General features: G+C 45.2%; 1 pseudogene; it reads right to left on the bottom strand.

Moving 5' to 3' along the window:
* Window positions 1–19,148, bottom strand: part of LOC147114981 (uncharacterized) — a 421,733-nt pseudogene that overhangs the window by 188,958 nt on the left and 213,627 nt on the right.

The following is a 19,148-nucleotide window of genomic DNA, read 5'->3' on the forward strand; positions in this document are numbered from 1 at the left end:
GGGCCTCCCCATTGAGGTCCTCATCTGAGTCCTGTGCAGCAGATCTCACGTGCAAACTCACCCTCTGGGGAGCTGGCCCCCGAGCTACCCTTTCCCCCTGGCCTTGCTGCAGCCCACTCGGACCTGGAGCCTCACCCTGTGCAGATCCCGCTTCTACACTAGCCTCTAAAGTTTGTGTAGTGCCAGTTTCTGAGCTGGTGTCTGCGAGTGAGAGATGCAGTGATGCAGTATCTTCTTCCTCCTCTTCTTCTACCCGCTTGCTATCTGCATTGACCTCAGCAACAGGCTGTTCAGGTGTTTCTTGATTATCTGAAAACAGAGGTGGGTTATGGTGAGATAAGGGGGGGCGGGGAGCCAAAAATGCATGCATACAACATGAGTAGTTTGAAAGTGAGAAATGATTGTGGGCTGAGGGGGATGTGGGAAGAAGGATTAGGAATGAATATACTGTTGTCTCTAAGGGGTTGACAGTTGCCAGGGCGTTGACCACATGGTGCCAAATTATCTGGAGTATTCGCTCCTCCAGCTAGCTGAAGTTCTGCGTGTTCGCTTGGCCCCCCACCTGTCTGCTGCTGCTCCCAGCAATTATGTGCCAGCTTGGCCTGCAAGAGAAAGAGAAGTATGTGAGTGAGTATGGTGCAGTGTTTGGATGATGTGCCTGTCATAGTTGAATAGCTGTCAGTGTGTGCAAGGTGTGAGATGTAGGTGCAAGTGTTGCAGCAGCGGTAAGGTTGTGAGGGTGAAATTAAGCTATGATTAGGAGGTGTGAGTGGTGATAGAGATTGTTGGTAGGTGAGTGCTGGGGGTGTGATGCTTTGAGCAGTGTGCGAGGCTTATGATGCAGATGGTAGTATGAGGCATTTGCTGAAGCCTTCACTCACCTTGACCACCTGTGTGAGGTCATTAAACTTCTTCCTGTACTGGATGACGGTCCAGGGGACTACAGTGCTGGCCATCACATGGTCCGCAATCTCCTGCACATCATTCGGGATGTATAGGGCATCCTGCCAGTTTGCGGGTAGAGGACAGTCGTCATCTCCTCTCCACGGTGACTACCAGTGTCTCCAGAGCTTCATCAGAGAACCTCCAGGTTCTCTTACTGGCGCAACAATCTGCTATCTCGATGTGTACAGAACTCTTCCTTGTCCTTGAGCTGCTTCTTCTTCTGGTTGTTGGGGCAGCTGCAAACCCAACTGCCCTTACAATGAGGTGCTGCAGCATCACTGCACCTCCCCTTTAAGTAGTGGAAAAAGCCTGTAGCAAACATAACTGTGAATTAGACTGGCCCCGGTATTGGTCCACCTGTTGAGCGTTAAGCCACTGAGCATCAGTTTTAGCACTGAAATCATGACTATAATCATGTTAATGACGAGTGAGTATGAATTTTGCGTGCTACCTAGACCATTTTCAGGTGGCGCAGCTTAACCTCGTTTGGCCTTAACACTTCCCATTTCGTGGCTGTATCCAATTTTTAGTCCACAGACTCTAATCAAGCCATTAGACTGGCTACTTAATGCTGTTAACTTGTCAGCCTTCTAAGGGCTTTAATGCTAAATTAATCTCACCAATTCATATCAGTCTTAGACACTGATCTCAACTATTGGTTGATAATCAGCAATCCAGTTAATGCCGATTTACTGTGATACCACTGAACTGCCTTTACATCTGTTATTCAAATTGCTAGGTGACCTTCCTTTAGGGAGAGATACCCTGAACCTTTAGACCCATTTAAGCGTCTTATGGAATTCGGCTATCTCTAGCTTAAGTTGAGGGTGAACGTCTGGGGAATACGCCTGATCTGGGGTAGCCCAAAAGGGCTAGGACTGTAATTATCCCTTCAACCCTAGATGGCTCTTTAGTGAGGAATTAAAGTGAAGAGGTTAAGTACTCATCTGGTTTCTAAATTAATATTTTATAGAATACCAAGCCCAGTATTCTTACAAGGCTTATGCAGGACATATTGCAATATGCACGCCTCCTTGGTGTTCTAGATGTTCAAGTTCAAAGATTCAGAGCACACATACCCTTCACTAAATGGTTAATCCTAGTGTGATAGGCAAAGATGATAGCTCCCTACTAGGGTACAGAGCAATAGCTAGGAACAGACTGGAATCCTCCTTCCCTGCAGCTGTTTCTTTTTGTCAAAAATCCACCATGTAGCTTGGTCCTGGATCTCACAGAAGTGTTCAAAGAAACCATTTCATTGCATATGCCTGTTAGTTTTATATGCCATAATCTTAATTTTGCTGTCACTAAAGAAAGACAAGAAATATGAAAGTGCTTTTTTACCCCCTTCCCAGCACAGTCCCAAAGAACCATGTTCAGGCAAAGCTGACAGCTACAAGAACTCTCAATTACCTATAGGAATCAACAATTAGGACAAAACCCGTTGGGCCAGTAATTCCTGTCCCAACGCGTGAGTACAGACGGGGTACTCACGCGTGGGCCCAGAGGAATTGCTGGTTTTCAGCATGCACAGCGCATGCGGGGAAAACCGGCATTTCTTCTCCTCTGACCCAAGGGGTTAAGAGGCTGAACACGTACGACGTATCAGGCAGCACGTGCGCGCTGAACTTCCCTTTTTTTATTAGAGTTGCCTGTGGGGAAAAGACTCCGGTTTTTACGCGTGGAAAAAGCAGCCGTAAGTACTTACTTTTAACAGGTAAGTGGTCTATTAAGTTAAATTAGAAAATTTTTCCACAGGTTCTTTTTTTTTGAAGACTTTACAGTAAGGTAAGTGTATTTTTAGCCCTGATTTTTTATATAATAATTTTTTTCAAAGTTTAAAATTATTGTTTAAAATAGTTTTTTACAGTTATTTATAGTTTATTTAAGTAGTGCGATATTTTTTTACATTTTCTTTCAAGTTTAAGTAGTGTTTTGGGGCCAGGAGTTTTCATGAGTTTGACAGTTCTTACTATCAAACTCATGAATGAACTTTTGCAATCTCCCATTGGTTGCCCAGTGCTCACGTGATCCCAGCCGGCTCATCGCACTAAGTACGTCGCTGGGTCACGCACGCACAGCGCGGCAGGACCTGAAGCAGGCCAGTGACAGGAAATGCAATGCGGGCCAGGATTGAAATGTCAGCGCGCCGGGTAAGTGCACATCGGGGGCTTGCACGCGCGGCAAGGCCCCGAACCTAATTTCTGGCCCAACATGTCTTCCAATTAATTCTTTTGTGATTTCCTCTTAATACCACCACACTTCAAGACATTCACCACCTTATTCTATTGTTCAAGCTGGCAAGTAGAGTGTACTTGATCTCCAGACAAATCTACCAATAACACAGTATCGTCTATGAAAAAAGTACTGAAATTCTTTCAAAAATGCCTGGAACAGACAACTCTGAGACAACCCCGTTACGATGTCATCCAACAAATTGTTGATGAAGACGTTGAATAGCTTGGATAAGAAAGTAAAACCTTGCCTTAATTCTCTTTTGAGAGAAATAGTTAAATGAGTCTCACATCTACTCTTATATTGATCTTGGAGTGGAAAGCGCATCCTATATAAAATCCAAGATTTGGCCGTGTACTCCTTTAGCTTCCAGTTTCTTCATGATGGCTGTGTGCGGCTAGGTTGCAAGACTTACAAAATGGATCAAAGTAACCCAAGTAGAATCACCTTAAACTTTACAACATTCAGTGATCTGAATAAAGCTTCAACCTACTCTACACATTCCATGAATGCAAAATCCAGAGTTTCTTTCTGATTACTCCGCAGGCCTCCAAAGAATTTGACATGAGTGCCACATATAAAGAGAAGACAGGCAAGATATCAGAGCATTGTTGAACCTCACCTCCATAAAGGAAATAATTCCAAAATTTGTTTCATATCAGTCCTACACTACATCATAAAGTGGATACATGAATTCATAATAATGTAGATATTGTTAACTGCAATTAGTGGTAGGATATCTCTAAACCCTTTTCACATGCTTATCAAAGTGAACTCTAGAATTCTATAGTAACCCATTTACAACCCAACTGTGACTAATGTAACTTTACAGACTAAAGAATTGGGGAAAGTTACCAATTGCTAATTTTAGTGAAAACTATAAATGTTTTGCTGGCATCTACTTTTTCCTTTAAAATTAACCTTGGAAATGGTTTAGAACATCAACTTGCATAGCAATAGTCGTTGAAGACATCACTGTGGAGACGTTCTATCAGCTACAACAATTGAGATAGCAGCAGTCAAAATAATAGTTTTACCACAATAGCATAGTTCATTCAAACTACATCACTATCATAAGGGGAAAGCATCACTTATACTAGCATGGTATGGAATAAAGTATGGAATAAAGCATCCGTATTTTCCCATCGGAGGCTTCCTGCATGCGGAGGCCTCTGATCTGGTAAAAATCTATGGACTTACCTGAGGGCTCCCGAGGTCCAGACACTTCTACTCCTGGGCCTCTCCAACTCGAAATGTGCAGGGCCCACGTATCCCAGAGGCGCATGCAGTTCACAAGCGTCCCTGGGATCACGTGGGCCATGGGGTGACAATAGGAGAAGGGAATCTCCCTTCATACACTTGACAGATATACCTGTCAAATATATGAATGGAGATCACCCCAAAACACTGTAAAACATTAAATAATTTTTTTTAAATCACATTTTTAAAATGAGTTGAAATTACAATAAATTAAATATTTTAAACAAAAAAATAATTAAAGTTTTTTACAGGGCTAAAATAAACTTACCTTTTTTTAAAAGTATTTTTAAATGATAAATGGGTGAAAAATATATTTTTACTTTTTTTCAAATCTTATGCTGGTAAAAGCATTAAGATTTCTAAGGGTTTTCTATGGGCGGCGGTTCTCCAGAATGCTCTCAGGATGGTTTTCAACCTTGATGTTGGCCTGTTTTTTTATTTTCCCAAGCTCCTGGTCCACTGGAGCCTGTCAGTTTATCGCGCTTTGATTTCTACCTGCCTCATCCCCCACCTCCTTAGCTATTCATATGTTCTCTGCGTCTTGTAAATGTCTTTAACTTCTTACTTTCTCTCATTATGCTCCCTGTTGTCTCATGCTAATATCATTACTACCATTTAGTCATCTCCAGTTTTCCACTTAAGCACTTTACAGGTTATTCCATTTCTTTTACTGTGTGTGTGTTTTTTCCTCTCTCCCTTCCCTTTATTCTGTTCCTTTTTTAAATGTTTTTCATCTGTAATATCCTCTAGTTTTGACAAAGGGTCCACTCTAAAATGTTAACTCCTCTGTTCTCTCCACAGATGCTGTCTAATATGACAGGTAAACAAGAGCTCCTAAGTTCAAGTTATTAAATTTCAAATGGCTAATGTGATTAATGGTTACTTCAGCCAAGGTTTTGGATCATTTCCTGTTTCCATTTAACCAGTTGCGCCCTATCTAATAATGGGTAATCTGTGGCATCGAGTACATTTTCCTTTATTTTTTGGTCTGTTGTTGTAAGGCAGTGGTTTACTGTGAAATAACAACAGAAAACGCTGGAAAAACTCAGCAGGCCAGGCAACATCCGTGGAGAGAGAAACAGATCAACGTTTTGGGTCGAAACCCTTCTACAGAACTGAGAAAAAAAGGCAGGAAATTAAAAGATTAAAAGGCAGTTTGGGGGCTGGGAAATGGGGGCGGGGATGAAAGAAGAGACATTAAGAGATATTTAAGGTGAGACGAGGTAGTAATAGGACAGGTAAAGAGACAAACAATGGCTCTAGATGAAGTGTGAAATGCGCTGGCGGAGTGAAAAACAGCTGCTGTGTGGGAGAGAGAAAAAAAAGGAAAAGGCACAAACCAAAAGTGTGGATAAAAAATATAAAAATATGATAGGGGCTGAGGTTATGATCTGAAATTGTTGAACTCGATATTGAGTCCGGAAGGCTGTAAAGTGCCTAATCGGAAGATGAGGTGCTGTTCCTCGAGTTTACGCTGAGCTTCCGTGGAACAATGCAAGAGGCCGCAGACGGTGAGGTCTGAGTGGTTTACTGTGCTTTGTTGGTAAATACTGCCATCTGCTGCTATAAGACATCTGCAACAGTTTCCTAAGGAAGAGCACATTATAGAATAGAACATGCATTTAATACCCAATTATACTTACTATAGGTTCCTGATTACAACAACGCCATGAGGGCCTACATTTAGACAAGGTGAGGCACTGGCTGGCTATACTTCTCACAAAGGAAAAGCTGATTGTTGTGTGCACTTCAATACACTCAGTCTCTCACTGTCTCTATTGTTTTGCACAGATCCTGAAAGCCTCCTGTCTTCAATCTTCTTCACTGTTTTTCAGTCTTACAGCAATGAATCCTCATTAGTAAAAGCGCTCAAGTTTTAATGTCTTCTCATCTGCATGAAACACATTTTTTCACTTACCATTCCCTCTTCTAACATGGGCTTCCTAAATGGCACTTCTCAGTGTGCAATAACCCTCATCCCTGATTCAGTTCATACAGGAGAAAGCAGCTCACAATCAAATGTAGCGCTTGGCAACAGGAGGAGAGGAAGCTTCCATGAGGGATCTCACCCACTTTGAGGAGTAGGCCAACTCCATACAAAAAACAAGTGCTGGAGGTTGTAGGAGATGGAGAAGCCGGAGTCCCAGCAAGGGGCTTGTATCCTAATGCGCCTTCCAGAACACTGCAATATAACAACCTATCAGAAGGATTCTCACACAATCTTTCCAGGAGTCGCAGAACAATGTGAAATGTTTGGCCATCCCACATTAGTATTACCATTATAAGCTCCTTTTTGTCACTCTGTCCGTTTGTGTTTTTTTGCAGAATCTTTTCAGATTTCCAAAGCCAGCCCCTCCCAGGACTAGTCTGACAACAGTCTCAGGAAGAATTATTTGGCTGTAAAGTGCTTTGAGATGTCCGTTGGTCGTGAAAGGTGCTATATAAATGTTAGTTTCTTTCTTTCTTTTTTTCTTTCTTTCTTTCCTCATCTCCGTGGCTTAGATTATAAGAGGAGTATGATTTCTGAGCACAAGAGGTTGTGAGGGTCATTCCCCTAGTCCACCAAGCCAAACTTCCCCTAAGGTTCGACCCTGCCCTAGCCCTGAACTCACATCTTTCTCTAGTTTCTCTCCTATTTCTCCTCAAGTCCTCTCTGAGCTCACCTTGTCCATGAGACCTGCCTCCTGCTCCCTCGACCCTATTCCCACTGAACTGCTGACCACCTAATTTCCCTTGCTGGTTCCCACATTAGCTGATAGATTATGAAAGTAAATTAGCAAAAAATATAAAAACAGACAGTAAAAGTTTCTATAGTTATATAAAAAGAAAAAGGGTGGCTAAAGTAAATGTTGGTCCCTTAGAGGATGAGACCGGGAAATTAATGGTGGGAAACATGGAGATGGCAAAAACACTGAACAATTATTTTGTATCAGTCTTTACAGTAGAGGACACTAAGAATATCCCAACACTGAACAAACAGGGGGCTCTGGGGGGGAGGAAATAAATACGATTAAAATCACTAAGGAAGTGGTACTTGGTAAAATAATGGGACTCAAGGCGGATAAATCCCCTGGACCTGATGGCTTGCATCCTAGGGTCTTGAGGGAAGTAGCGGTAGGGATTGTGGATGCATTGGTAATAATTTTCCAAAACTCACTGGACTCAGCAAAGGTCCCGACAGATTGGAAAACTGCTAATGTAACACCCTTATTTAAAAAGGGTAGTAGGCAGAAGGCTGGAAACTATAGACCTGTTAGCCTAACATCTGTGGTTGGTAAAATGTTAGAGTCCATTATTAAGGAGACAGTAACGGGACATTTGGATAAACATAATTTAATAGGACAAACTCAGCATGGTTTCATGAAGGGGAAGTCATGTTTGACAAATTTGCTTGAGTTTTTGAGGAAGTAACATACAGGGTGGATAAAGGGGAACCAGTGGACGTAGTGTATTTAGACTTCCAAAAGGCATTTGACAAGGTGCCACACAAAAGATTATTGCTCAAGATAAAAAATCACGGGATTGGGGGTAATATTCTGGCGTGGGTGGAGGATTGGCTCTCTAACAGAAAGCAGAGAGTTGGGATAAATGGTTTGTTCTCAGATTGGCAACCAGTAACTAGTGGTGTTCCGCAGGGGTCAGTGCTGGGTCCCCAACTCTTTACAATCTATATTAACGATTTGGAGGAGGGGACCGAGTGTAACATATCAAAGTTTGCAGATGATACAAAGATGGGACGGAAAGTAGTGAGTGAGGAGGACATAAAAAACCTGCAAAGGGACATAGACAGGCTAAGTAAGTGGTCTGATATTTGGCAGATGGAATACAATACTGGAAAGTGTGAGGTTATGCACTTTGGCAGGAAAAATCATAGAGCAAGTTATTATCTTAATGGCAAGAAACTGGAAAGTACTGTAGTACAAAGGGATCTGGGGGTCCTGGTGCACGAAACTCAAAAAGTTAGTATGCAGGTGCAGCAAGTGATTAAGAAGGCCAATGGAATGTTGGCTTTTATTGCTAGGGGGATGGAATATAAAAACAGGGAGGTATTGCTTCAGTTGTACAAGGTATTGGTGAGACCGCACCTGGAATACTGCATACAGTTTTGGTGTCCATACTTAAGAAAAGACATACTTGCTCTCGAGTCAGTACAAAGAAGGTTCACTCGGTTAATCCCGGGGATGAGGGGGTGGTCATATGAGGAGAGGTTGAGTAGATTGGGACTCTACTCATTGGAGTTCAGAAGAATGAGAGGCGATCTTATTGAAACATATAAGATTGTGAAGGGGCTTGATCGGGTGGATGCGGTGAGGATGTTCCCAATGATGGGTGAAACTAGAACTAGGGGGCATAATCTTAAAATAAGGGGCTGCTCATTCAAAACTGAGATGAGGAGAAACTTCTTCACTCAGAGGGTGGTAGGTTTGTGGAATTTGCTGCCCCAGAAAGCTGTGGAAGCTACATCATTAAATAAATTTAAAACAGAAATAGATAGTTTCCTAGAAGTAAAGGGAATTAAGGGTTACGGGGAGCAGGCAGGAAATTGGACATGAGTCTAGGTTCGGAATGGTCATGGCCCTGTGGGTAGTGGAGTGGGCCCAGGGGCTGTGTAGCCTTGTTTTGCTCCTACTGTGTTCTAATTCTGTGTTAGATTTCAGGAGATGGTTTTATTCCTGTTCCTGGCTGGGGTGGAGATCGCCTTTACAGAAGGTAAGTACTGTAGAAAATATAGGGACAGAGTGATCTCCTGGAAGAATTTCGATCGCCTAGATGGGTCGGAGAGGAATTTCCCAGATTTTTTTCTCCCAAATTGGCCATTGGGTCTTTATCTGGTTTTTCGCCTCTCCCGGGAGATCACATGGGTTCGGGTGGATGCAGAGTGATAGAAGATTTGAGGTTAGGATCAGATCAGCCATGATCTTATTAAATGGTGGAGCAGGCTCGAGGGGCCGATTGGCCTACTCCTGCTCCTATTTCTTATGTTCTTATGTTCCCTCTCCTCAGGTACTGTCCCATTCCCCTTCAAATCTGCCGTTATCACCCACCTCCTCAAAAAAACCACCTTTGACGCCTCTCTCCTTGCAAATTACCACTTCATCTCCAACCCACCTTTCCTCTCCAAAGTCTTTGAACATGTTGTTGCCTCCCAAATCTGTGCCCATTTCCACATTTGAACCCTTCCAATCAGGTTTCTGCCCCTGCCACAGCACTGAAACGGCCCTGATCAAAGTCACAAATGACATCCTATGTGACTGACCATGGTAAACTATCCTACCTCATTCTTCTCGACCTGTTTGCAGCCTTTGACACAGTTGACCACACCATCCTCCTCTGTCATCCAGTTGTAGCCAGAGAATCGCCTGCAATGGCTTCTCTTCCCACTCCCGCACTGTTACCTTTGGAGTCCCACAAGGATCTATCCATGGCCCGCTCCTATTTCTTATCTACATACTGCCCCTCGGCGACATCATCTGAAATCATGATGTCAGGTTTCACATGTAGCTGCGACACCCAGCTCTAACTCTCCACCACCTCTCTCAACCTTTCTTTCTTTCTTTCCTCATAATCATAATCATAATCAACTTTATTGTCATTGTTAGTGCACAAGTGCACTCCGTGGCTTAGATTATAAGAGGAGTATGATTTCTGAGCATTGTCATGCTGCTGGTCCAACATGCAGTCTTGGAAGAGCAGAAATTTCCTCCAACTGAATATTGGGCAGACCGAAGCCATTGGCCGGAATTTTGCCGGCGCTCAGGGGGCGGGTTTGGAGGCGGGACATCCGGCAAAATCACAAAGATTGACAGCGGGTCTGAAACCCACTGTCAACCCGCCTCCAATCAATCTTCCCAAGTGTCGGGTCCCCGATTTGCGCATGGACCTGACACCTAGTGGTGGGAAGAGGATTATAACCACTTAACTGCTTGTTAACAGGTTGTTAACAGGCAGTTAAGAGGCTTTTTGCAATTTTGACAGTCCGGACACCACGCCAGGTAAGTGTGGTGTGCTGTGGGTCTACTGTAATGTTTCTGCGTTGATGATAGCTGCAGAAGTGGTGTGAAGGATCCAATGGTACACTGGTGAGTTTCACAGGTAAGATAATGTTGGGAAAATCATTTCTAAAGCATTTACACTTTTCTGTAGGTAACAAGTTTTGATTTGTATGTGTAGTCCCACCTCATTGGGAGAACCTCTCTCACCAGTGACAGATCGTTTCTGTAACCTCATCTGCAGCTGCCATCTGTTCTAGCCTAGGGAGGGTGTCACTGGAGAGCCTGGGTGCAAGAGCTCACCTTTGTACAGTGATTGTCAGTGTTTGCAGCACCTCAATGCTGTCAAACACTGAGAAATCAGCTGTCAAAAAAAATGTGTGTGGCCCCTTTAAGAAAACCGGCAGAAGACGCGTCACCAGCTGATGTCAGCTGACACCAGCTTCCTCTTAATTGGCAGGCAAGCCCGCAGGGTAGGCTTAACAAGGCCAATTGATGCAAAATCATGTTTGTGCGTCTGATATCATTGGGGGCGGGACTGGAACCCGGAAGGCAGCTGTCCCGCACCCAAGCTGCCTGGAACAGAAAAGTTGTGGCCATTGTCTTTGGTCCCTGCCACAAACTCTGTTCCCTAGCCACCAATTCCATCCCTCTCCCTGCCTGCTGTCTCAGACTGAACCAGACCATTCACAGCACTGGAATCCTATTTGACCCTTAGATGAGCTTCCAACCACATATCCGCTTTATCACCAAGATGACCTACTTCCACCTTATTAACATTGCCTGACTCCGCTTTTGCCTCAGCTCATCTGATGCAGAAACCTTCATCCATGCCTTTGTTACCTCTAGATTTGACTATTTCATTGCTCTCCTGGCCAGCCTCCCACCTTCCACCCAAAATTCTGCTGCCCACATCCTAATTCGCACCAAGTTCCATTCACCCATCACCCCTGTGCTCGCTGACCTACATTGGCTCCGGGTCCGGCTATGTGTCGATTTAAAAATGCTCATCCTTGTTTTCAAATCCATCCATGTCCTCACACATATTAGCACATTTTAGCTGCCAATTTTGCCTATATAACAACGACTGTACTTTAAGAATAATTCATAGTTGCAGAATACTTTGGGACATCTTGGGGATGTCATAAAGACCTATAAGAACATAAGAACATAAGAATTAGGAGCAGGAGTAGGCCATACAGCCCCTCGAGCCTGCTCCGCCATTCAATAAGATCATGGCTGATCTTCGACCTCAATTCCACTTTCCCGCCCGACCCCATATCCCTTGATTCCCTGAGAGTCCAAAAATCTATCTATCTCAGCCTTGAATATACTCAATGACTCAGCATCCACAGTCCTTTGGGGTAGAGAATTCCAAAGATACACAAACCTCTGAGTGAAGAAATTCCTCCTCATCTCAGTCTTAAATGGCCGACCCCTTATCCTGAGCCTATGCCTCCTAGTTCTAAACTCTCCAGCCAGGGGAAACAACCTCTCAGCATCTACCCTGTCAATCCCCTCAGAATCTTATATGTTTCAATGTGATCACCTCTCATTCTTCTAAACTCCAGTGTCAGGAATGACCCAGGTTCTGCCTCGCCTCGCCACCAGAGGGCACCATGAACTCTTAATTGTTTCCTTCTTTCTTCCTAATCGTACTCACCTGTGCATGGTTATATGCCTGCTATTTAAGTGGTGCTTAGTTTTATGTCCGGTGCTCAGTCTTGAGTTTCACTCTGCCTTGTGATCCTCTTGCCGGCCTGCTAGCCTGTATCTGTGCTGTTGTTATTTTGTTTGTTTCTAATAAAGTCTACCTTTGTTTATGCAACCTAACCTCTGCCTCAGTTTGCCTTCCTGCAGTTGGGTTCACCCAGTGCCACTCGTCACATCCAGAGCGTATAGGCCCAATCTACTCAATATTTCCTCATAGGACAACCCTCTCATCCCAGGAATCAATCTAGTGAACTTCCGTTGCACTGCCTCTAAGGTAAGTTATGTCCTTCCTCAGATAAGGGGACCAAAACTGTGCACAGTACTCCAGGTGTGGTCTCACCAAAGCCCTATACAATTGTAGCAAGCCTTCCTTACTCTTGTACTCCAACCCCCTTGCAACAAAGGCCAACATGCCATTTTCCTTCCTAATTGCTTGCTGTACCTGCATGCTAACTTTTTATGTTTCCTGTACGAGGACACCTAAATCTCCCTGAACACCAACATTTAATAATTTCTCACCATTTAAAAAAGATTCTGTTTTTCTATTCTTCCTACCAAAGTGAATAACCTCACGTTTCCTCACATTATACTCCATCTGCCACCTTATTGCCCACTCACTTAACCTGTCTGTATACCTTTGCAGGCTCTTTGAGTCCTCCTCACAGCTTACTTTCCCACCTAGCTTTGTATCGTCCGCATACTTGGATACATTACACGCGGTCCCCTCATCTAAGTCATTGATATAGATTGTAACTAGCTGAGGCCTAAGCACTGATCCTTGCGGTACCCCACTAGTTACAGCCTGCCAACCTGAAAATGACCTGTTTATCCCTACTCTCTGTTTTCTGTCTGTTAACCAATCCTCTAACCATGCTAATATATTACCCCCAACCCCATGAGCCCTTATCTTGTGTAGCAACCTTTTATATGGCACCTTATCGAATGTCTTTTGGATATCCAAATATACTACATCCACTGGTTCTCCTTTATCTACCCTGCTAGTAACATCCAGAAAAAACTCTAATAAATTTGTTAAATACGATTTCCCTTTCATAAAACCATATTGTCTCTGCCTAATTATATTATGATTTTCTAAGTGCCCTGTTACCACTTCCTTTAATAATGGATTCCGGCATATTCCTGAATATAAAAATGCAAGTTTTATCTTTACTTCTCTCTCTTCGCTCTCTGACTCCTTGCAAGAGGGCATGCAGCATGCAGGAATGACAAACTGACTTTTCCCACTCAATAGCACCCAAATTTACAGAAATCTGATGAGCAATCATGTAGCTTTGATCTCCCAGCGCTATTTCAGGTGCTAAACTGGCCGATAGATTGCAGTTCAATGCTGATTTAGAGGATTAGTGCCTTTTTTCATTGGTTGGCCCACCTTGATTGTACATTTTTAGGAATGATACAAAAGCAATGGAAAAGGTGTAGGTAGCCTAGGATGTAAGCAGGGATGAGGGGTTACATCTATGAAGAGCAACTTGAGATGATGAAGCTGAAGAGGTTAAGTGGTGACCTGGGAGATTTTAAGATTATGAAGGGTTATAAGATAAATGGTGGTGGATTATTTCCATTGGTCGGTGAGTCGGTAACGAGATGGCACAAGTTTAAGCTAATTCCAAAAGAAATTAAAGGGGAGGGTGGCAAAATACATATTTACACAGAGGGTTGTTAGAATGTGGTGTTATCTGCCATAATCTACTGTTGAAGCAGAATCCGTAAATTCTTTTAAAAGGCAATTAATTATTTGAAAACAAGGAATATTAAAGGATGTGGGGAGCAAGGAGGAGAGTAGGGTTAGACTGGCTGACTTGTATGGAGAAAAACATTCTATGATTCATAAATCTGCATTTCTCCACGAGCAACCTAGTCTACTCTCACTCTTCTGATTGCTCCCCAAAGCTCTGATTCCCCAGATTTAAAACAACAGGGGGCGCCATTATCGGCCGTGCACAAAGTTTAGCGCCTGGCACTAATTATCGCCTCCGACGGCAAACTTGGCTTTTATCGCCCCTGGAGGTGATTGGAGCGCTAAATCAGGCACTTCACACCTGTCTTAAGGCGCAAAGTCCGAGGAGCGAGGCGCTACCTCAGAGCACTAGCGAAGCAAGTAAGTGCATATCAAAATGAACCTGCAAAGTGTTGCTCAGTACCCAAAACTCCTTCACACAGCATTGAATCTCTCCAGAAGTCTCTCTCTCTCTCTCTCTCTCTCTCTCTCTCTCTCTCTCTCTCTCAGAATGCGTGGTGCACAAATGTCACCAACAAAAAAAGGCAGGAAGCGGTCGCCTTTAAATAGTGCTCCCCCAGTCCCATTCTGACTGCAAAACGCTCCTCTCAACCTGTCGTTGCTAGCGGCAGGCGGTAAGGCAAGGGGCGCCACTCAATATCTGGCCCGGGGCGCTACCGGGGCGTTGCGCACTCGACTGGCGTCACGATCTGCCGGCGCAGGAGATCGTGGCGGTAGTGTTTAGCGCCGCCGCAAAATGTCTAGTTAATTTCGTGACCGGCACAAACATCGCCGCGCCCGGGCGCTAGTTGCTTTGTGCCCCATTAGCGCCCTCTTAAGACGCTAACGGGAAGCACAAACAACTGAATTTTCCCCCCCCCCGTATCCTATGTAAACTAGCAGCAGTAAGTTCTGCCAAAAAGTTTCAGTAACCTATAGTTTCCCCATGGATAGCTCATCAACAGCAATGTTTAGGTTCATGTCTTTGGAAATTGGGAAATAAAACATACTGGGACTATGCTGCCCTCTACTTCCCAAATATAAGATTTCTGTGCTGCAAAAAATTCACCAATCACAATGGCCCAAGATTTGCTGTCAAAATAACGATGAGATTAATAGCTATCGCCACTATTTAAGTGCTAATGCCATAGAAACTTCAGGCGAGGGCAGTTACGCGATTAAACACGGGATTCGAGATGTTGCAGTCGGAGATGTGCCGCTTGGCCATTAGCATTGCGAAAATGGCATCTTGCTGTCTGCTTCTCCATTCAAATGCCTTGTGAAGTTCCTGTACTAGTGCGGTAGATACAAAGTAAACTCGCTAGAGAAAACTAAGTCAAGTCATTTCAAGTCTAATTACCCTTTTAATGATGTGATAAGTGTTAATTACTGCCAGTCAACCTCTCTGGCACTGAATTTAACTATTACAAGTGTGGATTCTCATTCTTTCAGGTTTTAATTATTGTTGGAGATTTTTTTTTAAATATTTTTTTTTGCTTTTTCTTTCTGTCTCTTTTTTCTCTCTCTCTTAATCCAATCTTTCTTTTCCTCTCTTTATTTCTCTTTCTGTACCTGATTTGACATTAAATTCACCATTCTAAATTACATTTTCCTCTCAGTCTTTATGCTGGTAATTTCATGATTCTTCAATCTGATTAGTTAAGGAGATACACAGTTGCTTACTCTGTTCACTCAGGTCCCAGATGCCCTGTAGAGTTTGCCATGCTATTTCCATCTTGCACTTCCAGCAACTTGCAGGGCAAAATATTATTGACATTAAGTGGGCAAGGGAAAGTCTAACTAACAGCGCCGTTCGTTGGCCTGCCACAGCAATTTTTGGGCCCTAGTTAGGGAAATGTAATACAGGGGTGGGCACACCTACTTATAATGAAATAAAATCCTAAAGCTCTTAAAAAAAATTTAAAAAAAATCTATTTTTCATTTTTTTCAAGTCAGCCATTGCTCATTCATGTGACATATCATTGTTGAAGATAAATATAACCAAAAACTATCTAATTGACTGGTCCAACAAAATTTGTGTAGCCCCTTGTCTCCTGTCTCTTAAAGTGTTTGTCATTTTGAACATTTTTTCAAACAATGCATAAATATTTGACTCTAGGATTGGTGCAACAGTGTTGTGGTAGCAGAACCCATTCTACTAGAAAGCCATTGATGAAGATGTAATCGTCCTTCAGAACAAACTAATTTTCACAGTGGAATCAAGCACCTGGTCCATCTCATTGGGACAATGTACAAGCACTTTAGCTCTTACAACTACTAAGGGACAAGTGTCAGCTTGGATCAATTGGTAGTACTCTCACATCGGAGTCAGATGGTTGTGGAATCAAGCTCCATTATAGATTTGGACTGCCATTTCAGTGCAGTTCTGAGGGAATACTACATTGTTGGAACAGCTGTCTTTCGGTTGGGGGAAGTGATTTTCTTGGGGTTAGTGCCCAAATAGTGCCTGGAAAATGGGTGCTATACACATGACAAATGGACATTAATCATTTGTCTCCATTCTGTGCCTGAAGAGGGCACAACAATGTAAATTGCATACAAATGAATGTCAGAGACCTGTACACTCAGAGATCCTGCTCTAGCAATGGGTGCAGTTCAGGGTCAAATTGCTCCCAGAAAAACCTGTGCTACAGCTTCTAGAGCTGCCGTTTAAGTGTTATCTGTCTTAAAGTGACAGGCTGGTTATTATTTATGGCCTTTTGAATAAAAAAATGGCATTTCAGCTTCAGAAATTGTTTCAGTATGCAGTTACATTTTTTCACTCACTAATAAATACCATGCTTGGGGACAGTGGTTCTATTTGTGAGATGGCTTGTTTGAAGGAAATGAGAAAGCAACAACCACAAGCTCCCTTGGCATCTGCTGAAGATGTTTGCCTGCCCCTGTCCAGAGCCACCATCAACTGGGTCATTAGCAAAGGACAGGAATTCCTCTTCCATCTTTTCATACTAAACATCCAACCCAGAATCAAGAAGAAGATAATTCTCACTGTCAAACCTGCACTTTCCTCCTACCCACATCACAGTTGTTTTCCCTGTCCATCTACAATAAACATAGGAACAGGAGTAGGCCATTTAGCCCCTCGAGCCTGCTCCGCCCCTTTCTTTAAAATAAGAAGCTTGGCACAGGCGCAACACAGGTGTAAAAGCACAAATAGAAATAGTAATCAGCTTCCAACAGTGATTTATTACAATACAATGTTTATGTGACTCTCTACTCTTTATCATCACAGTGCTTCACTCTTATCCATTTTCTCCATGGTGGTGTTTTAAGTGCATGGCTGCCTATCCTATTATGCCTCCTAAGTGAACTCTCACTGACAGAAGACTAGGAGAAGGGGCTAAGCTGTGACTCCGGTACATGTTGATAGGAATGAGGTGGCACTTGATCTCTTTGAGCATAGATCCTGGATGATCCAGCTACCGACTGTGCCAAGCTTTTAGCAATAGGTATGTTTCTGCAATGAAAATGTATAGTGGTTAAAGAATATGAAGAGTGAAAACAGGAGGCTTTCAGAACCTATGCAAATCATCAGAGATTGTGAGGGACCAAACGCATCTATCTATATATATAAACGGATACATCTGTCTGTCTGTCCTTCGGTGTGCGTCTGTCCGGCTATGCACTCGAAAGTTATAGAGCGTACCTACACGTGCGTTACATCAAAAGAAAGCTTACCATTCCAAAACGGTCGTAAGCGTATTTACGTTTCGGCTGGACAAAAATTGCGCCTGCGGTATCCAAAAAACGTTCAAATTTCCACTCATTAGCATCTCATTATCCGCTCATTAGCAATAGAGTGACGTCGAGGTCGACCAATCGTATGCCGGGTTCCTGGCGCGTTGCGGGCGGGCCCTCCTACAGTCGAGTGACGGGACAATTGACCAATCCTACGCTTTGGTGACCTGACGGTCGACCAATCGGCGCGTGTGTGGGCGGGCCTTATAGTTCTGAACCGAGGGTGAGTAGCCGCCATCTTGCTTCCATTCTTTTTCCCGCTTTCTGCGTCTTTCTTTTCAAATATACATTTCCAGCAAAAAAAAAAGTTGCTTTTAAAACACACATTGTTTTTAAAAAAATCTTAATTTAATTTGTACATCTTTTCTCTAACCTCTATAATTTTCCTACCTTTCACCGTTTTTGTAGGCCTCGAAGCCTCGGCCTCTCCGCCGCATCCACGCCCGAGCTAGGCACCTCCCGGCCCCAGTCAACAAGCGGCCCCCGATCGCTGCCATCTTTGTGAAGGCTGAAGGGGGCGGGCCTCAGCCGAGCGTCGCTACCACCGACCGCCATCTTAGTAAAGGTGGGTGGGACAGGAGTCAGCGCGCGCGACTTGAGTCCGGCCCGGCTCTCACGTGGTAGGTTGCACGGCGGCGTCTCTCTCTCTGCTCTTGAAGCCGGCTCGGGCGGGGGGGCGGGGCTCGGGAGATCGGGGGGGAGCCTCGGGAGATCGGGGGGGGGCGGCGCTCGGGGAGATCGGGCGGGGGGCGGGGCTCTGGAAGATCGGGGGGAGCCTCGGGAGATCGGCGTGCGGGGGGGCGGGGCTCGGGAGATCGGGGCGGTGAGGGCGGGGCTCGGAAGATCGGGGGGGGAGCCTCGGGAGTTCGGGCAGGGGGCGGGGCGCGGAAGATCGGGGGGGGAGCCTTGGGAGATCGGGCGGGGGGGCGGGGCGCGGAAGATCGGGGGGAGCCTCAGGAGATCGGGCGGGGTGGGCGGGGCTCGGGGAAGGTCGGGGCGGGGGGCGGGGCTCGGAAGATCGGGGGAGCGTCGGGAGATCGGGGGGCTGTGGCTCGGGAGATCGGGCAGGGGGCGGGGCTCGGAAGATCGGGGGAGCCTCGGGAGGTCGGGGCGGGGGGGCGAGGCTCGGGAGATCGGGCGGCGGGGGCGGGGCTCGGAAGATCGGGGGGGAGCCTCGGGAGATCGGGGCGGGGGGCGGGGGCTCGGGAGATCGGGTGGGGGGCGGGGATCAGGGGGGAGCCTCGGGAGATCGGGCGCGGGGGGCGGGGGCTCGGGAGATCGGGGGGGAGCCTCGGGATATCGGTGCGGGAGGCGGGGCTCGGGAGATCGGGGGGAGCCTCGGGGAGATCGGGCGGGGGAAGGGGGCTCGGGGAGATCAGGGGGAGCCTCGGGAGATCGGGCGGAGGGCGGGGCTCGGGAGATCGGAGGGGTGGGGCTCGGGAGATCAGGGGGGGGCCTCGGGAGATCGGGGGGGCGCCAGCCTCGGGGAGATCGGGGGGTGGGCGGGG

This window comes from Somniosus microcephalus, chromosome 7 (genome assembly GCF_052327205.1).
Source record: "Somniosus microcephalus isolate GS21.2 chromosome 7, FLI_Smic_1.0, whole genome shotgun sequence".
Lineage (NCBI taxonomy): Eukaryota > Metazoa > Chordata > Chondrichthyes > Squaliformes > Somniosidae > Somniosus > Somniosus microcephalus.